The 18,749-nt window shown below is 42.7% G+C and overlaps 1 protein-coding gene across 3 annotated transcripts in view; it reads right to left on the minus strand.

The window, feature by feature from the left end:
* The window catches only part of ELMO1 (engulfment and cell motility 1), a 446,831-nt gene extending 428,836 nt beyond the window's left edge, over positions 1-17,995 (minus strand). For all 3 annotated transcript variants that reach the window (XM_019538714.1, XM_019538724.1, XM_019538705.1), the window contains exon 1: positions 17,902-17,995. The gene's annotated coding sequence lies outside the window, so the exon portion shown is untranslated. The remainder of the gene's footprint in view (positions 1-17,901) is intronic.
* Between the last annotated feature and the right edge of the window lie 754 nt (positions 17,996-18,749).

The raw sequence follows: 18,749 nt of genomic DNA on the forward strand, positions 1-18,749 counted from the left end.
TCAAAGCCGGCAGGGATGATCTGGGTCGTGGTCGATGGTCAATGCCAAGATAGGTCAGATGCCAGGAAATCAAAACCGCAATACACCAGCAACAAGCGACACGAAACGCCAAGCAAGAAAGGAGATCAATAGGCACCAAAGCCTGACTAAGAGACAGTCCCTGGAATACCAGCCTCTGTCCCCAGCTAGCGCGATCTCCCCCAGTTGTGAGACAGTCTCTGCTGAGAGCAGTCTCTGTACTCACACTGGGTCTGGTCTCTCCCTGTCTCCCCCTTGAGGGAGGGGCTCACTGAACTTTTATCTGAATTTAGTGGCCAATCAGAACGCTCTCCGCAGAGAAATTTCTAGTCAGATTACCTCATGTCAGGTTCTGACTGAGCATGCTCTCAGTCAGAAGTTGACAGTCTGAGCATGGATCTGTGGGGAAAGTAGGTCAACAATGATTGACAGGCCCGCAGGTCACCCAGGGGGCAAGGGCTGGGTGAGCCTTGGAACTTTCCACCACAGAGTCAAATGCGCATGTCAGTTTCAGCTCTTCTGTGTTGTCAGCATTTAATAAAAAATTTTGCTCTGACAACCGAAAAATGCAAGGTTCTCCACCTTGGGAAGAAAAACCTGCGGCATCCTTATAGACTCAGCAGTGCTACGCCAGCTAGCACTATGGAAGAAAGAGACTTGGGGGTCATCATTGACTACAAGATGAACATGAGCCTGCAATGCGATGCTGCAGCTAGTAAAGTGACCAAAACATTGGCTTGCATCCAAAGATGCTTCTCAAGCAAATACCGGGACATTGTTCTCCCCTTGTACTCAGCCCAGTCCCAATGCACTAGGATGATTGGTCCCATACCTGATTTAGCCCACAGAACAAAAACATCAAGCACTACTGCTTTACAGGTAAAAGGCATTATGCCAAGATAGTACCAGTACTTTTACCGTAGAACACTAATCTAACACACACCAATGTAGTTTCAAACAAAACACTCTGTAAATCCAAAATAAAAAGGGTAAAGATAAAGCACTGACTCATCAAAAGAGAGACACCAATTCTTGAGCTCACAGCCTGCTTTCTGCTCCCAAACACTGAAGTGTTAGAAAGATAGAAAACATGAATGTGCACCTGAAGAATTAATGTTGCTGCATCATATTGTTCAACAACATAAAAAGTTCCAGTCCAGCAAAGTGTTTTAATCAAATGTGCAGCACAGTTACCTTTCAAGGCAATTGCTATGAATAGCCCATTGTCAAGTCTTCCTTTCTGCATATCTTCTATCAGTGCAAAAAGCAATTTTGATGCTCTAAACCAGAGGTTAACGGAATCAAGGGTTCTGATTAACAAAACAAGTTACAGCAAGTTAAAAAGAGGCAGCTCTTCCACAGTAACGGTTTGTGCGCCAGCTATTACCTCACATTTTATGAAAACTGAATTGCAGTAGAGTAACTCTCTTTTCAGCCTCATGGGTCACTACTACCTATACCTGACCTATATCAACTGGAGGAGGGAACATACCTAGAAGCTAGCAGCACACCTCATAATCTAAATATAACAGATGATCTCAAAGATTTGCTTCCTCCTCCGCTTCTGTTTTTTTAAACCTTACAGTAAGAGACTGTCTCCACTGTGGTTTCCTTCCCCCAAGTTTAAATCTGGGGATTTTTTTTAGTACAAGTACAGGAAAAATTAGCTTATCCTCACCATCTTAATGCAGGTGGGGACAAGAGTTCTCCCCCATTGTGATAAAAATTCATATTATTTTGCAGATAAAATTAGGCAAGTAAAACTTAGTGGCTTGCCTCCACAGGTGTAGGTCAGTATCTGAAAAAGACACATTTGGTCTGAACTCTAGAAGAGAAAAGCTATCTTGCTGAGGCACTGCAGGCATAGGAAAAGTTTCACGATTGTGCGATGGATCTATACCTTTTCCTGATGGTGAAGAGTAGTTGGGAAGAACAGATTTCCCATCATTAGTATACATCACCTATGTCTGCTTTAGGAGAAGCTAAGCAAGCTCTTTATACAGTGGCGTACTTAAATAAATGACTTGAAGTTTGCAATCTGACTGACTACTTGCTAATATTAATCTTTCATTCCTGGTTTAAAATTACTGAGAAACTTACAGAGAGAACTTCCAAAAAATTCTGGCTGCCTCAGGTCATTTGTTTTTTCTCAGTATGAATCAGACCTGGACCTGGCAGCATTTGTAGATAATCTTCTCCAGATAATGGATAGAGATCAATTGTCCATGCTGTTTCTATTTGATGTATCAGCTGCTTTCACTACCAAGGCTGCTGGGTTGTTATGGATTCTCTGACTAACCTAAATTGGCAGGAACCAGATGATTCTTTTAGGGCTTTGTTCTTCCTCTACAATAGATCCATTCCAGGGTGCAATAGTTAACAAAGGCTCTTTGCTCTCTAAATGATGTCTTCCCTCCTTTCCAGCATGCATACAGAACTGTCAAGGTAGACAACAAGGATGGAAGAGAGACATGGACCATTGTGCTTTTGTGAAAAGTGACTGAAAGATGCCATAAACAACGTATATCCTTGTAACTGAGGAGCTGCGGCTACCCTTTGTTACTAGAATTTAGAAACTGCTGGATTCCTTTCCCTGCTCAGCACTGTTACTGTTGCTACTTTACATAGCAGCAGTGACAAAAATGACTTTGTTCCAGTCTTTATCCAGACCAGCTGTGTCTTTCAGATGTTCATCTTGCTACTATTAGTTCATGGCTTTGTCACCTGAAAATTATCCTGCTACAGGATGTCAAACAGATGACTCACAGGCCAGATCTGTCCCACTGAGCCATTCTATGAAGTCCACCATATTACCAGCAGGCCACTAGAACTGGGGGTCATAACCATGGAGAGCGGTCTACTGCAAAATCCAAGACCCTCATGCCCTAGTATAAAAAGGTGATCAGCAACAAGAAAGCAAGTGAAGACTGGCATAGCCCTACCTGCCCTTTGGCTGCTTCACCTATTGCCACTGATATGACCCTCTCTCTCCCCACTGGATCCCAGTGCTGGAGCTAAAGCTGAAACTGCTGTTATAGCACAGGACACGTGTCAGGCTAGCATGGGATGTGCAGTGAAGACTGGGGCTACCACCACGTGCTCCAGGTGACAGTGAGAGCCAGAGCTACTGCTGCTACCACCACTGCCATTGGTTCTCATGCCCTGGGCTGGATTCAGCATGCGAGGAGCCTAATGGTTCAGATCCAGGCTAAATCACAAAGTGATTTTGACACCCCTCTGCTATTGCAATGCAGGTTCCACATTAGCTCAGAAATTGATCTAGGAGTACAATGCATTAGCCCACTAGATGAGCAGAAAGCATCTCACTACCAAAAGAAGACACCAGTACTCCAAGAACTGTACTGGTTGGCTTCTAGTTCCCAGAGTTAAACATGCTGATTTGTAAAGCACTAAGGCTAGGGACAGATCTTTAAAAACCCTGAGCCTGAATTGATTAATCTTTGCAGGTTAATTTAACCTGGCTAGGATGAACTGGTTTGTAACCACCCAGACATCCCCTCTGTGCTGAGGAAACGCAGGCACATGCCTGCAGTGGCTCAGGCTAGAGCTGAATGGTGTGTCCTCCCTTCCCTTCCACATTGCTAAGCTGGGGTGGGGAGGGAAGGAAGTATCCAGGTCCCAGCAAGATGCTCTGATTAGGGGGATTTGCCCCCGCCTCCTGACTGGGAGGGAGCCAGCAGGGAGTTTATACGAGAACACTTAGTTGCACAGCAGGGAGTTACACAGGGAGTTGTTAGCATTTACCAGCCCAAACAAAACAAAACCTCTATCATAGTTCAACCTCTTCTTAAACAACTTTTTTTCCAAGGAAGGAACCAAGGGAAATTACCAACTACCTGTCGATTAGCTCCAAAAAGCCCTAAGCGGACACTGTCCCATCTGCCTTTGTCCCGTCTCTCACAGCATGGACCATAACCAGCATCTCTCATGCTAGCTAATGCTGAGAGGTGCCTGTGTAAGACAAAGGGGTGGGGGGATCCCTGCTTGAACAGGGAGAGGTGGTGCAGGAGGAAGCCAGGCAGACACTGTTGTACCTAGTCTCTGCTGGAGCGGCAGCCAGAAAGCAGAGGAGCGGAGCCAATCCTGCTGGGCTGGAGCAGAGAGCAGAGCCCCACCAAAGGTTGCAAAGCATCTGGGATGCTGGGGGACTCTGGGTTAGCTTGAACCAGGAAGGGATCTGGGACAGACACTGCATAACTGATTTGGCTCAAACTGGTTTAAGGCTGATACTACATTCAACCAGGTTCATCTCAAACCGGTTTCAGCCACTTTCAAACTGGTTTATGTGCATGGAACAGCTGCTGTTACAGATTTAAACCACTTTCTGATCACTTAAACCAGGTCATGTGTAATGTCTGCCCCTGGCCTAAATGACTTTTGGACCTATTTGTTTGGGAGTCTCCTTCTCCTTCCTACTACAAAAGCTGAAGCTGAAGCTTTTGTTATAAAAGATGCTGCTACTGACAGGCATTCATCACAATGGGGCCCGCGACTTATAATTTCAGCCATGGGGGTGGGCAGTTGCAGGGGTGACTGGTGCCTCCTAAGTCTGGGGTGGGGCACAATTTGTGGGCAGGCCAAAAGCCCCATATCCATTACTATATTTCTCAGTCACAGTTTAGTGCCCCCCTGCCAAACACACTGCTGGCCTGCACAGCAAAAAAACTGCCCCCTCCTGAGTGGTGCCAAGTCAGGGGCCAATCTGGGGGGGGGGGGGGGAAACGCGCCCCCCATGCCCTTCCTACTAATCAACTGTGTGGAGTGGGAAAGATGAAAAAAAGTGTTGGGGTTTCTTTCCTGATAGGCAATAGGCTAAGTGAGACTATTTAGAGCAACAACTGAATGTCTACCCATTTACGCAGATTTTGAGGCTGGAGGCACTTGAAAAATGGCAGGTAATTGTAAGTAAAGGATATGGGGAAACTGCTGGATTTTTCACCCTGGTTTGTTAGTTCCTTATTTGATACTTTTGGGGAAGTTCTTTATATTGTTGTATGTGTATATTGTTGTATTGCATCTGGGGAGGAAGAACCAGCAGCATACCTACAGGCTAGGGAACTCGCTTCTCGTCAGCTCAGAGGCAGAAAAGGATCTTGGAGTCATTATTGACTCCAAGATGAACATGAGCTGCCAATGTGAGGACGTGGTCAGGAAAGCTAGCCGCACCTTGTCATGCATCCACAGATGCATCATGAGCAGGTCCAAGAAGGTGATCCTCCCCCTCTATGCGACACTGGTCAGGCCACAGCTGAAGTACTGTGTCCATTTCTGGGCACCACACTTCAGGAGGGATGTGGACAGCATCAAGAGGGTCCAGAGGAGAGCCACTCAGGATCAGGGGGCAGTAAGGCAGGCCCTACGAGGGGAGGCTAAGAGGCCTGAACCTGTTCAGCCTCCACAAGGGAAAGCTGAGAGGGGATCTTGGCCATCTACAAACTGGCCAAGGGGGACCAGCAGGCTATGGAAGAGTCCCTGTTCCCCCCCAAGCACTACCAGGAGTAATGAGGAATAACGGCCATAAGTTGACTGAGAGTAGATTCAGGCTAGATATCAGGAGGCACTACTTCATAATCAGGGCGGCTAGGATCTGGAACCAGCTTCCAAGGGAAGTGGTGCTTGCTCCTACCCTGGGGGTCTTCAAAAGGAGGCTAGATAATCACCTTGCCAGGGTCATTTAACCCCAGCATACTTTCCTGCTGTGGCAGGGGGTCAGACTTGATGATCTGCTTCAGTCCCTTCTGACCCTACCAACTATGAAACTATAACTTAAATTTCCAACTATTAAGCATTTGGGCTTAAAATTAGAGACCTATTCCCCCCCTCCCCCCCAATATTTTTCCTATTTCATATGCATTTTTTGATTCATTCCAAGTTTCAGGGAAAGGAGTATTGAAACCTCTGCCTTCCAGGGTGCTATAGTATCATATCACGGCTCTTCTTGATGTTATAACAGTATTTCCAACAAGCTAACTTAAGGAAGATGAAAAAGAAGTTGATTTTAGCAAGCTGGGTAATAAGAATATAAGAAGTGACAGATCAGAAAAGTGAGAGAGGAGCCATGCACAATACATCCAAAAACATAGGAAAAAGAAATGAAGACTGAAGATATCATCATTTCTTAGAAAAGAGAAACAGAAGGGAAGTAGCCAGAGATCTGGACCAAATAAAGGTGACAGGGAACAGGGCAATATTAGGAATGAGCTGTGTATGTTGTCATGAAACATAACTGCATACAAACAATGTTTTTTCTTTCAAAGTTTCACAAATTAATTTTTATTTTCACATCAGTCAGAAATTGTTATTTGAAGTGAAGCTTCCTCAAAATTAGTACCTTTACAATAACACCACACAATCTAATTTTTTATGATTTTGGCTGTAATTTTTTTTAAAAATAAATTAGACACTTTTATTAAACCAAAGACAATCTTTTCTAGAAAACAGATGCGGCTTCACTGTGAATTTTTTTTTTTTTTGCTAAACATGACAAAAACTGAAGACTTTCCAAGTTTTGCCACAGGTATGGCCAATTATGAGACATTTAAACAAAATAAGGGGAAATCAGACTTTTGAGGGTTTTGTAACTTTTCCACAAACATCCCCTGTGCTATAACTACCACTGTGAGCAATAGTCAAATTCTCCCTTTTTGCTGACTAATAAGAAACTGTTTGCATGTTCCAATGTTTAGACTTTAAGGAAGGAAGATTAACAGCAAGAAGAGACATGTATAGCAGTAATGTAGAGGAGAGGGATTATAGATCCATAAAACCTGAATTAGATCTAGACCCCACATCAGGAAATTAATTTTGTGAGCCTACTAAGCAGCAGGGTCTTGGAGCATGTGGGGGAGGTGAGGAGGCACAGAAAGGGTGATATGAGGAATGCACTTGTATCCACAGGGGGTAGAGCTAAACAACAAGTTGTGTGACCTGACACATGAAGGGGGAAAAGCAAAAACAAAAAAAAACTGTAGAGAGAGTGGGGAGGGACAGGACAAACCCCAAACAGTTCAGTACTTGGAAGGCCTATTGACCAAATAACATATTTCATTACATTTCCTAAGTGAAAAGACTACTATTTATGTTTGGGGGTATAAGGTTCTTTTGGGAAAAAAAAAAAGAAAAATAACCTTGGTTTGGCTCCATACATGGACATTTGGATAAACTGTTTCAGTAGCTCTGAACCAACATTTATCAGGTTTCCAGCTGAAACCACAACTGTTGCTATGAAAACTAAATGTGTGACGGTATTCCAGAAAACAGTGATGGAAAAGATGCTGTTAGATGTAATAAATAGGTGCCACACCACTACAGCTGGAGGTTGCATTATACCAGCTATGTCATAACTATTTCTCTCTTCCTCTTTGTGGTCAAAGAGATATGCAAGACAAGTCACTGCCTTAATAAAGCAGAGCTTAGGCAGAAGAGAGGATTCTATGCCAGTATTTATGAAAACCCTATTGCCATGGCATCTAAAAAACAACATATTTATCAATATCTCAAAATATGGAATAGCATTTTGAAGGTTTACCCTCGATATTGATCACACTAACAGCATTCAATATAGTACACAGAAGACTTCAAGTTCCAGAGGTGCTGAGAGCCTGAGGGCACTGGCCCCCTTCAGGAAACCTAAAATGCATAAAATTTTCCACATGTCCATCATCTTAGTATCTCCGCCCACAGCAAAAATAAAAAAGTCAGCATCTATGCCAAGTCCTACCAACCCAAGGACCAATATGGTTATTTGCACTGATTTCATGAGAACACAGCACCCCATGCAACCCGCACAATTTTGTCCAAGTGAACTGTAGCTTCTGAGTATTTGAAGGAAGAGTTTGAGACAGGAAATAATATTAGGCAAGATTATTCTTTAATCAAAGCAGTATCTAATAGAGTGAACAAAGTTAAAAGGATACTGTCAACATAAGCCTCAATTGTTTCATGAAGTTAAAATAGTTTTTAGTTGCATGCAAGCCTACAAATCCTTCCACCGCTTTTTGTGGGTTTTTAAAAACGTATTTTTCTCATTTCATAATGTTTTCAGTTCTTCTCACAGTAACAGAAGACAGGGTAAAATTAGAAGGAACTATATAAACCCCCCCCAACCAACAAACACTAAATATACATTTAACTTCCAGGCCAAGTACAGACAGTCAAAAAGCTCAAGGCTGAATCAATACAATCTTCACAGGTTAATCTAAACCAGGAGTGGGCAAAATGCAGCCTGCGGGCCAGATGTGGCCCACCAGGCCATTCTATCCAGCCCCTAAAAATGTAGAAAAATTAATATATAGCTGCCCCTGGCTGCCTGTAATATGACTCTCAATGGCTTGCCAAAAACTCAGTAGGTGGCTCTCCACCCAAAATTATTGCCCGCCCCGATCTAAACTATGTAGATTAAACTGAGTAGCAAGTGAACAGACATTTACTTCTGATTCTGGAAATCCAGCCACATGCTTCTGGTGACACAGGCCACATGGCAGGGAATGCTAGAGCATACCTCCCTGCTGGCTGGAGGTGACAGCTTGGGTCAAGGCTAGCTCGCCCACCCTGCAAGGCTGTTTGGCAGGGGGGGTGAAAAGCATCCTGGGATGCTGGGGGACTATGAGTTAAACTTGGATCTGGAGGTGATCTGGGACAGAAGTTCAAAAAAAACGATTTAACATAAATCAGTTAAGTCTGATACTCCATCCATCCAGGTTGATCTTGACTGGGTTTAGCCATTTGGAAAGTTTTTATGTGCGCTGAACTTGTGTTGAGTTACATATCTGAACTCAGTGTTTCCAATGACTTATACCAGCTTGTGTGCAATTTCTGTCCCTAGCCTCAGTATGTGTATAGTCATAGAAAAGCTACTGGAACTCATTCCATTCCTAGCCTTAAGCATGATTGTCAGTGATGGCAGAACTGAAGCCTACATGTTTATGATCAGAAAAAAGTGAAACTGACAAATTTACAAAACACAAAAAAGACTTTAAAACATTTTCAGTGAAAACAAAGCTTTACACATTGCTTATAAAATAAGTAAAAGAAGAAAAATTGAGGAGAGGCATGTGATTTTCATCCTGGAAGACTCTTTGGTGGCTTGTTGACATCTTTTGCACTTTTTTGTCTAATTTTAAAACACTGATAATACAGACATTTTATAAATCCAACAGATTTAAAACTAGATTTTGAAAAAGTATTTTGTTAATAGTTACAGCTGGAACAATGCAAGAAAGAAAAAAAGAAAAAAGTTCACAAAATGAAACTGTCAGCCTCCCCAAAAAGCACTCATAAATGTATTTAAAGAAAGTCAAAAATAAACAACAAACAAAAATGAAAACTTCATACTGCATCTACACTGATATAAGAATAAAACCCTTCATTCACCACTAACATCCCTCCACCAGCTCCCACCACTGCTAAAAGGATAGTGCAAGAACCAAAAGTAGAGGTAAGGTAGATACCTTATTATTCACTCAACTATAAGGCAACCTTGATTATAAGATGACCCACAATAATTAAATTCTATATATGAAAAAAAATGGAAAATTACAACAAATGTATACAGGTACAGAATTTAATTATTGGAGACCTGTCTTGTAGCAGACCACTCCTGCTAAACAGGGAAAGCAGTGGCTGGGGGGAGGGAAGGGGGGCTTGCCAAGTAGCCCCATTTCTCCCCCCTGCAGCCTTCATGCCCCCCTGAGACCTGCACCCCCTCCACTTTCAAACTCCCCCCATAACTTCCGAACCTCTGCCTTTTCCCCTCACTCCCCCCCACCCCCTTTACTGTCAGAAACTGCTTAAGGCTGCTCCATCCCAGAGCACAGTACATGGAAGCTCTTCCCTAGCTTGGCCATGCAGCCATCCCTCACAGGTCACACCTGCTGTCTCCACCCTACCTGTGGGCTGTGCCTGCTCCCCCTATGTTTCGCAGGTTGTACCTGCCCCCACACCCCACCTGTTGGTCACACCTACTCCCTCTAACCCTTATAGGTCACTCCTGCTACCCCCACCCAATACACAAAAGTCACACCTTTCCCCCTACCCCACCCACAAGTCATGTGCCCCCCATCCTCTGGCAGACCCTCAAACCCCTCCATCCTGTTGGACCCCCAACCACCCAGGTAGCCCCCCCCCATCCTGACTTACCTGATATTGGCCAGACATTTTTAATTGATTTAAACCGCCCCCCAACGCACCTGAGTATCTGTATTTAGCTAGAAGTACATACGTCTGAAATGTTGCATCATCCTGAGCGGCTGAGTAATTGTGGCAGTGGTACTTTTAAGAGAAATACATTAAACACTTAACATTTCTTCTTACACTTGCTTTAACTGGAAAGGAGAGTTAACTAAGAGTGAAAAGAGCAGACCCAGGGCTAGGGCCAGTGGCTGGATTTTCCCAGACCTGGGGCTGTGCAGGGAATGTATACAGAAGTTCCATGCACCAGTTTGATCTAAACTGAATGCATCTGATACTACATAGATCCAGGTTTATCTTAAACTTGGTTCTACAATTGTTAGACTGTTTTTTGTGCATGTAACTTCTGTTCTGTTACAGGTTTAGACTGACTGCTGATCACTAAGACCAGGTCTGTAAGTATAAGGTGAATACTGGGATGAGCTAAGTTTAAGTTGGGTGGCCATTTTGAACCCAATTTAACCTCATGAATGTCTGTACTTAGCCTTAAGATGTGTGTGTATATATATAGAGAGAGCGAGAGAGAGAGTGCATGTAATAGCTCAAGACTTGTGTGACGAATCCGCAGACAACAACAGTATGGGGGCAAATTAAGTTACGCAATTAAATAACAAACAAATGAACACCACCATTTGGATTAACTGATTACTTGAGACAAAAAAATATATTCAAGAAGAGCAAAATTGGTTATTTCTATACAAGCTAAAATGGCAAAAAAATACTATCTTAAATGGAGTGACTTGACAATCTGAAAAGAACAGCTTTAAAGGAAATGGTAGTCAAATGGAATAGAAAATAATTTAAAAGAATTTTAAAGATTTCAGAAGCCTTTTATTTATTTATTTATTTTTAAAGTACCCTTAAAAAGTACCCTTTTTTTTAAAGTACCCATGAGCATATACACTGAGGAGAAAAAAAAGTGTTAAAATATATGATAAACTGATATATCTTCATTGTAAAAGTAAATATAAAAAAAAAAAAAAAACTTCTATTCAGCAACACAAGCACAGGAAGATTCTGCCTTTGCTTTGCTTTCACTTTGTATACATACTTCTTCAAATCCTCCTTTGAGTTCTCCTTTGCCCTGATGATTACAATAAAACCTGATAATAGGTAGGTCACCAGTGGCACTGACCAACACGGTCATCTCTGTCAGTACTTAGCTGTTGTGTCTCTAAGTTCCATTATGAGTAAGAACCATCTTTTGGTTCTATATATTTATGGCACTTAAGTACAAAGAAAACTTGTCTGGAATTTAAAGGTACAGATAAGGTAATCATATTAATAATAGGAGTAGGTTGCAGTATCAGGAGAAGGAACAACAATAGCAAATGCCCCATTGATTGCAAATAAAGATTTAGTGTAATGTAATTTTTTTCCAGGAGTTAAATGTCAACCTACATTAATGCACAGCTCTGCATTATTAATGAAGGCAGAAAAAGGTGAGAACTGGTTGAGTAGTGACTTCACACCAAAAAATTTCTAAGGACTCTAAAATACTCTTTTAAAGTACATTATCTAAAAACTGATGGTGCTACCAGAGGCTGTACTAAAGGTAGTTTTACCCCTCGCTCCCTTACCCTCACCCATGGCTCTTCTCTTTACTAAATGGGCAACGCCAATGTTCCTGTAAGAGCATGTCACCTCATGTGTTCTGGGCCACATCTACACTGACAAAATAATTAAACCCTTAAATCACCATTAGCATGCATCCACTCATGCAGCTTCAGCAGCTTCTACACAGCTAAAATTGTAGTGCAAATAATGATGAGTCTCAAGATTTTTAATTTTTAATTTTTTTTGTTAAGCAATGGCATTCAGGGGTGGCCCGTCCTATCCTGCGGAACCTGCGGCTGCAGGGGGCCCTGCGGTCAAGGGCTCCCTGTGACCGTGAACATTCCAAATCAGTGCCGTAGCAAGGGGGGGTGCAACCGGTTGCCACCACTCCGTATTGCCACCGTTGCCCCCCGCCCCTCCCTCTGCCACTACTTCCAGCTTCTTTGGTCACTCGCCACCCCCCCAACCAGCCACTGCTACTGGCTTCTTCGGCTGCTCACCACCCCCACTCCAAACCCCCCCTGCCACTGACACTGCTGCCAGCCTCTTCACATCAGGGGGCCCCAAAAAATTGTGGGCTGGCCCTGACTGCATTGTAATATAAGCCTCATCTCTGACAGAGGTAAACGACATCCTGATAAAGACACCAGCAGTGCTGACAAGCATTTAGGGGGGGAAAACAGGGAACGCACTTTACCAGAAGAAGCAGTGTGTTACTCTACCCACCTCTGCAGCATCTGTATAGATCAGGCGCGTTGGTGGGGCTTTTTGGAGCTTTTATCTAAAGCGCATTCAATTGGCTATCAAATAAAAGCACCAGAAAAGCCCCATTAGAGAGCTCAATCTATTCAGACATTGGGAAAGCCAGCTGCAACTAATGTGCTGCTTCTTCTGGACATGTGCTGAGCTCAGTGCTGGAGCATGACGAGTTTAAAGTAAAGCTCCATTTTTGGGGGATGGGGGGGTTCTCCACATTTGCAAGCTGCCCAGATTTCTTTTTAGACTATAGGTTTCACTGTTGTGGCCATTTGTAATGCTTTTTGGTCAATGAATTATGGACCTCACTCTTGCCAGTTGAGAGAGGTGATTATTATGCCTACTTTATGACCCTTCTCTCCAAAGAAGATGCATCCATCTCCCTCCAGTAATAATTTAGTCTTTTCTTGCTTACCTGAAAAAGAAAGAGAATTGAATACCTCAGAACGGCAGTGAAGATTCTAAAATCCTTACACATGTGCCAGACACACAAGTTTCCTTTTAGCCAAACCAAGGTCTATTAAAAAACTCAAAAGGGCAACACAGACTGCCATAGTAACCCAAAATAAGAAGTTCCAGGGGACAGAGAAGTAAGTATGGCAATGAATGGAGAGATCCAAAAAAGGCAGTGACAAACTCCCAATTTACTTGCAGATCTAAAGGAACAAGGAGGAAAAAGAAAAGAGAAATGGTGTAAGAGGTATTCATTTAGAGATGCCACCACATCACAAACCTACTTTGCAGGAGTCACCTCTGCTTGATTCTTGACTATCATCATTTTGGAATGTCTGTTCAATCCCTTTAGCCTTTCTACTAAACCAGGGATCAGCAACCTACAGCCCAGGGGCCAGATCTAGCCTTCAAAAGCCATTTGATCTGGCCTGTGGACAATGAACTTCAGAAGTGCACAGCGGCAGGGGGACTTCAGCAGCAGTTACTTACTCTTGCCTCCACAAAGAAAAGACATCCGCTGCAGGCCCTCTCCCTGTGCTGCTGCAGGGAAGTGGCAGCAGCAGTTGGGTCCTAGACCCCATCCCTCACCTAATCCTAACTGACTCAATCTGGCCTGCAGCCTTCAAAGGCTACTGACCCCTGTCCTAAAGTACTAACAACTCCAAAGCACGCATTAATATTATACATTGTTAACAGAACAAAGAAGGCTGCCCATTAGGGTAGAAAGGCAACTGCAAGCAAGAAGATGCCTGTACTCTGTGTCCTTCTACCAAGTGCTTATAGTAAGCCTAGGAACAAAAGTTACACATAACCTGGTACAAGTGATCAGAAACTGGTTCAAATCTGCAATGCATCAGAAGGTCAGTGCATACAAACTGCTTTTAAAATGCCTGAAATTGGTTTAAGATGAACCTGGATGGATGTAGGACCACTGTAACGGGTTTGTGCATATCTATCTCCTTTCTCTCTCAGCACTGCGAACCCCTCCCTCCTCTTCCCCCTTCCCACATCCCCCCACCCCCAGCCTTAGTTGGCTAACATTGTATTGCTTGTAACCTAGTTACGTTCCCCTCCTCTCCCCATCCCTCGATTGTTAGTCCCTCGCTCGGGCGTTTTGTATTTCCATCTCAGCTTTGTCATCTTTTTTCTGGATTCCCCATCCAAAACATCTACTAATAAAAGTCAATCAGCTTAACTTAACTGATTTAGGTGAAATTGGTTTATTGAACTTTTGTCCCAGATCCCCACCAGATTCAAATTAACTCACAGTCCCTCAGCATCCCAGGATGCTTTCTACCTCCTCCACAAACACCCCTCACCCATGCAGGTTGGGCAGGCTAGCCTTGCCCAAAGCTGTCTGCTCCAGCTGAGCAGGGAGGTGTGTGCTAGTACCCTACTGCCCCTACCCCCAGCTTCTGGCCTGAACTACTGCAGGCATGTGGCTGCGTTTCCAGAATCAAAAGTGAAGGTCTGTTCATTTGCTTATCGGTTCAATCTACACAGCTTAGACCAGTGTTTCCCAACCAGCGTGCCACAGCACCAAAACGGGCCGTCAGCACTGAACAGGTATGCCGTGGAATTTTGCCATGACAACGCACTACAATAGGTATGAGGATGAAAAATACCTTAACAGGTGGACTGCGGAAAATTTTTAATCAATGTAAGTGTGCCTTGGGCTGGAAAAGGTTGGGAAACACTTGCTTAGACCAACCTGCAAAGATTGAATTGATTCAGTCTAGGGCTTTTTGACTGTCTGTACTTAGCCTAAATGGTGATCCACAGATCATAGTTTGGTAAATCAGTGGCTTACCAGCTAGCATTATATTGCTGGGAACCACAGAAAACCATAAGAAAAACGAAAGTATTTCTGTCAAATTAAGCAAGATATGAACCAAAAAAAGATGATTATAAATTCTCAGGCCTCAGAGTCTCATTAATTCTGCCCTTAATTTATATTAAAAAACAAACAAAGGAATTAAAGGCCATCTATAATTAACCCTTTTTGTTTTGCAAAACGTGCGATATGAAAGATCACTTGCAACAGGACCTTTGCTATAGATTTTATACAGCAAGCTGAAAATGACAAATTCAGAGCTCAAAGAGCGAATTTTCTTTCACTTGCCTGTTCAGTGCAAACCTGACACCAGATGAATAGTTTTTCTTTTAACTATCACTATATTTTTTCTGCCAGCTCCTGTTGACTTCTGCGCTTCATATATGGAAACAAAAACATTAAAAAAAACAAACAAACTGACTTACACTCTCAAAGTGAGGAAAAATTATCCAAAAACGTTTAAACAGTTGCTCTCTTTAAACTGACAAAGGTTTAACAATGTGTATTTGGCATGTCCCTTTTCTGCCATGAATACCTTTTTCAGACACTCGTTCATGGCAGAGAAATCTTTAAAGATACAGAGCACATAAAAGTCACTTTTACCAGACAATGGCTTGTTGGCTTTCATAAAACAAATTAGTAAGCTTCAGTTAATTTCCAGTGTACAGGTGTCTGGACCACAAAGCCTGTAACTATATCCTAATAAAACTGGAGAAGCATAAAATAGACACACATCCTTAAATTCCTCTCTTCTCAGCAGGTGTGCTTCCCCAAGAAGAAGGCCAAAGTAAACCAGCAGGACAGACTGGAAAAGCCTACATTGCTATTGCTTGTTTTGCAGATGAGCCATATAGTTCAGTCTCTTGGATTCTTAAAACTCTATTGCCTTTGATAGGCAATATATGTATAAAAAGATACAGCATGCACACAATCCTGAGAAAAGCAAAAAAAGGTTCCTAAACTATTACATACAATTTATTTCTAGAGCCCTGAAATCAAGTGTCGCAGCTGGAGAGAATAATTAGTATTTGTTGAGGACATTAGGCACAAGCAGAGCCTTATCTAAAATCATAGAACCAGAAAAGAGGTTAGTACTATGATTGGCAACCTATTTAACAGAGGGAGGTGCTGCATGTCAGCGTGTAGGTGCATCAGCATAGCTGTGGGGGAAAACTTACTACTTCTAGCTATTAACTGAATTATCAACCTCTCACTCTCACGTACACTAAATTCACCTTTAGAAATAAACCTATCCATGTTATCACATTTAAATATGAAGCCATTGCTGTTTGTGTCTCAGCATGGAAAACATGATATCATATCCTAACACTTCTAAATAGACTGGGACATTACAGCAAAGAAAATATGTGAGCTCAAAGTTTTGAAAAAAACCAAGCAGATTTCTAATGGGCAGAGTAAACAAAGAGCGGAAGGAAGGGTGGAGTGCAACAATACTGCAGTGTGCACAGAAGGGTATGATTGTAAGGAAGTGACATGTATGTAGCCCTGTTTCAGCAACAGTTATACCTCTAGGACTAGTTACTTATTCTCTAACAGTTAAGACCAAAATAAATTACAAGTTGATAACAAGGGGAGGGAAGGGAACCAAAATAAGTCACCTCTATCAATCCCATGAAGACAGTATACATCACTTAAAAGTAAGAAAACAGAACCAAGTAGATGACAACAGAAATATTTGTTTTCTTTTGTGTCAATCTACTGCCTGGTTTCTCTGCATAATGAAGTATAAAACTGCACTGCAAAAATGCAGGTACTTTCAATGATAAAATTAAAAGGCTCTAATATAAAATCAGTCCACCCAGAAACTCATCAAAATCCACTTCAATTTTATTGATATCATGATTTTTTGCATTATAATGCTTGAACAAATAAACTAGTTGCAGAAAGCCTTGATTTTTCTTCTTAGTAAAGAAACTCAGACAGCTACTCATACCTAAACTGCAACCTACAGAGAAAGCAGATTTGCAATACAGCACTACAATTCTCAGAAGTATTGAAACAAAAAAGATTAGCCCATTTAAATGCAGTCTCACTGCACAGATAAACTAATTATTAGGTATGCCTCAACACTACTTAAGTCATACCAAACAATCAAAGAGCATAGTCACTGCAGCACTTGCCAGCAAAACATGTTTGCTTAATATGGTTAATGCAGCAATATGATGTTAATCTTTAGTTTTACCCAACCAACTCTACTGGATTTTAAAACTTGCTGCAAGACAATTTAATCACACCATAAATTGTGCGTTGTCATACGTGCTTCCTTAACACTATACCACAGGGATGCTTACAAATTGCCACTACTTCTCTTTCTCCTTCGCACCCGATTATTACTCAGCCAGATTACTGGGTTAGTACTACCTCTAGAATTTAATATTTTTTTCATTCATAGAACTGGATAGTTGGGGGAAGGTAAAGGGAAAAAAAGAATACTCATGATCCTTAGAAAAATTCAATTTAGGATTAATTTTGCTTTGAGCTTCTTGTGGCAGATAATAGCAGGTATTTATCTTCATTGTGAAGAATTCAGCACAGGTACCTTAACCTGCCAGGTATACCATACAAAGAAAGGAATTGGCATGAATAGCCAATGATCTGCAATATCTAGAATCAGCACGGTTTCACATTACTGTTGATGACAGGCAGGGGGACGACAAAATGTGTAATCCAACTCCCTGACCCATATCAAGTTGGTCCTATATCAAGTAAGTTGGAAGTAAAGTATTTAATACACTCCATATTTTCTTTATGAGAAGCATTTTAATAAGGGACCATTTTTGCAGATCAAGTTCAACCAAAGAAGGGAAAATCATCTGCTTATGAATGCATTAAAAAGATATTTTGAAGTGTATCTGCAGCATAAACGCTGCAGCATGAAACATACCTTACAATGTTGTTTATCCTACAGAAATTACCACCTTGCAAATGTTTGGCATGACTGTTATCACCAGCTCTCTAGCTGGGGTTTTTTGTTCTACCTTCCTAGCCCTGGTAAGTTGTGAGGAATGCTTATATAATTGATGGTAAAATGATTTCTTCCCAAGAGTACTCACTGTTGTTTTATAAGGAACTTCTAAAATGTTGTTTATGCCATTCTCAGGGGGCAAACAAACAGTCGCATTAGTTCTGCAAGGAAAAAGACGTTCAAGATGAGATTTTTAATGGAAGCAGCCCTCACTAAGTGTGCGTGTGCACCTATCAATAGAGAGTTGTGCATATAATATATGTATACGTATAGGCAGGTAGGTAGAGAGCTAGATACACACATATAGAGATATACATACACATATAGGCAGGTGGCTCGGCAGATTAATTGACCGACTGACAGACAGACATATATGCAGGCAGGTAGGTAGACAGGCAGGCAAGCAGATACAAGTAGGTACAGTCAGACAGACAGGTAGGTAGATCGATCCATAGATAGGCAGGCGGATAGACAGACAGATAGATCAACTGATCGACACAGGCAGGCAGGTAGACAGACAGGTAGAGTCAGACTCTATTTTTCCTGCTAAGATTAAGGGCTCAGGCATCGTGGCTCGGCCTAATTACCACCCACCGTGGAGCACATCCATTTGATCGGAGCAGGCACCCTCCCTGCCGCCTTCAGCACGAGGCCCCCTCTACACCTTCCAGGTCTGGTGCAACGAGCTGGTTGACTCAGGCCAGCGCCTGGAGCCCAGCTCCTCCTGCAACCGACCCCTCCGGCCACAAAAAGCTCCGGCCAGCTAGCGCGGCAGCCCTCCCAAACGTGCGCTAACTTTGCAGCCGGGTGCTCTCCAGCTGGAAGCGGCCCGTGCGGCCGAGGCAGGTCCCAGCCCGGCGGCTGCTGAGCAGAAGTTGGCGGCAAACACAGCCCCCCTTCCCCCGGGCGGTCCAGAGGAGCTGCCCCGCGTTAAGA

Source organism: Crocodylus porosus, unplaced genomic scaffold, assembly GCF_001723895.1.
Source record: "Crocodylus porosus isolate Cpor-Errol unplaced genomic scaffold, CroPor_comp1, whole genome shotgun sequence".
Lineage (NCBI taxonomy): Eukaryota > Metazoa > Chordata > Crocodylia > Crocodylidae > Crocodylus > Crocodylus porosus.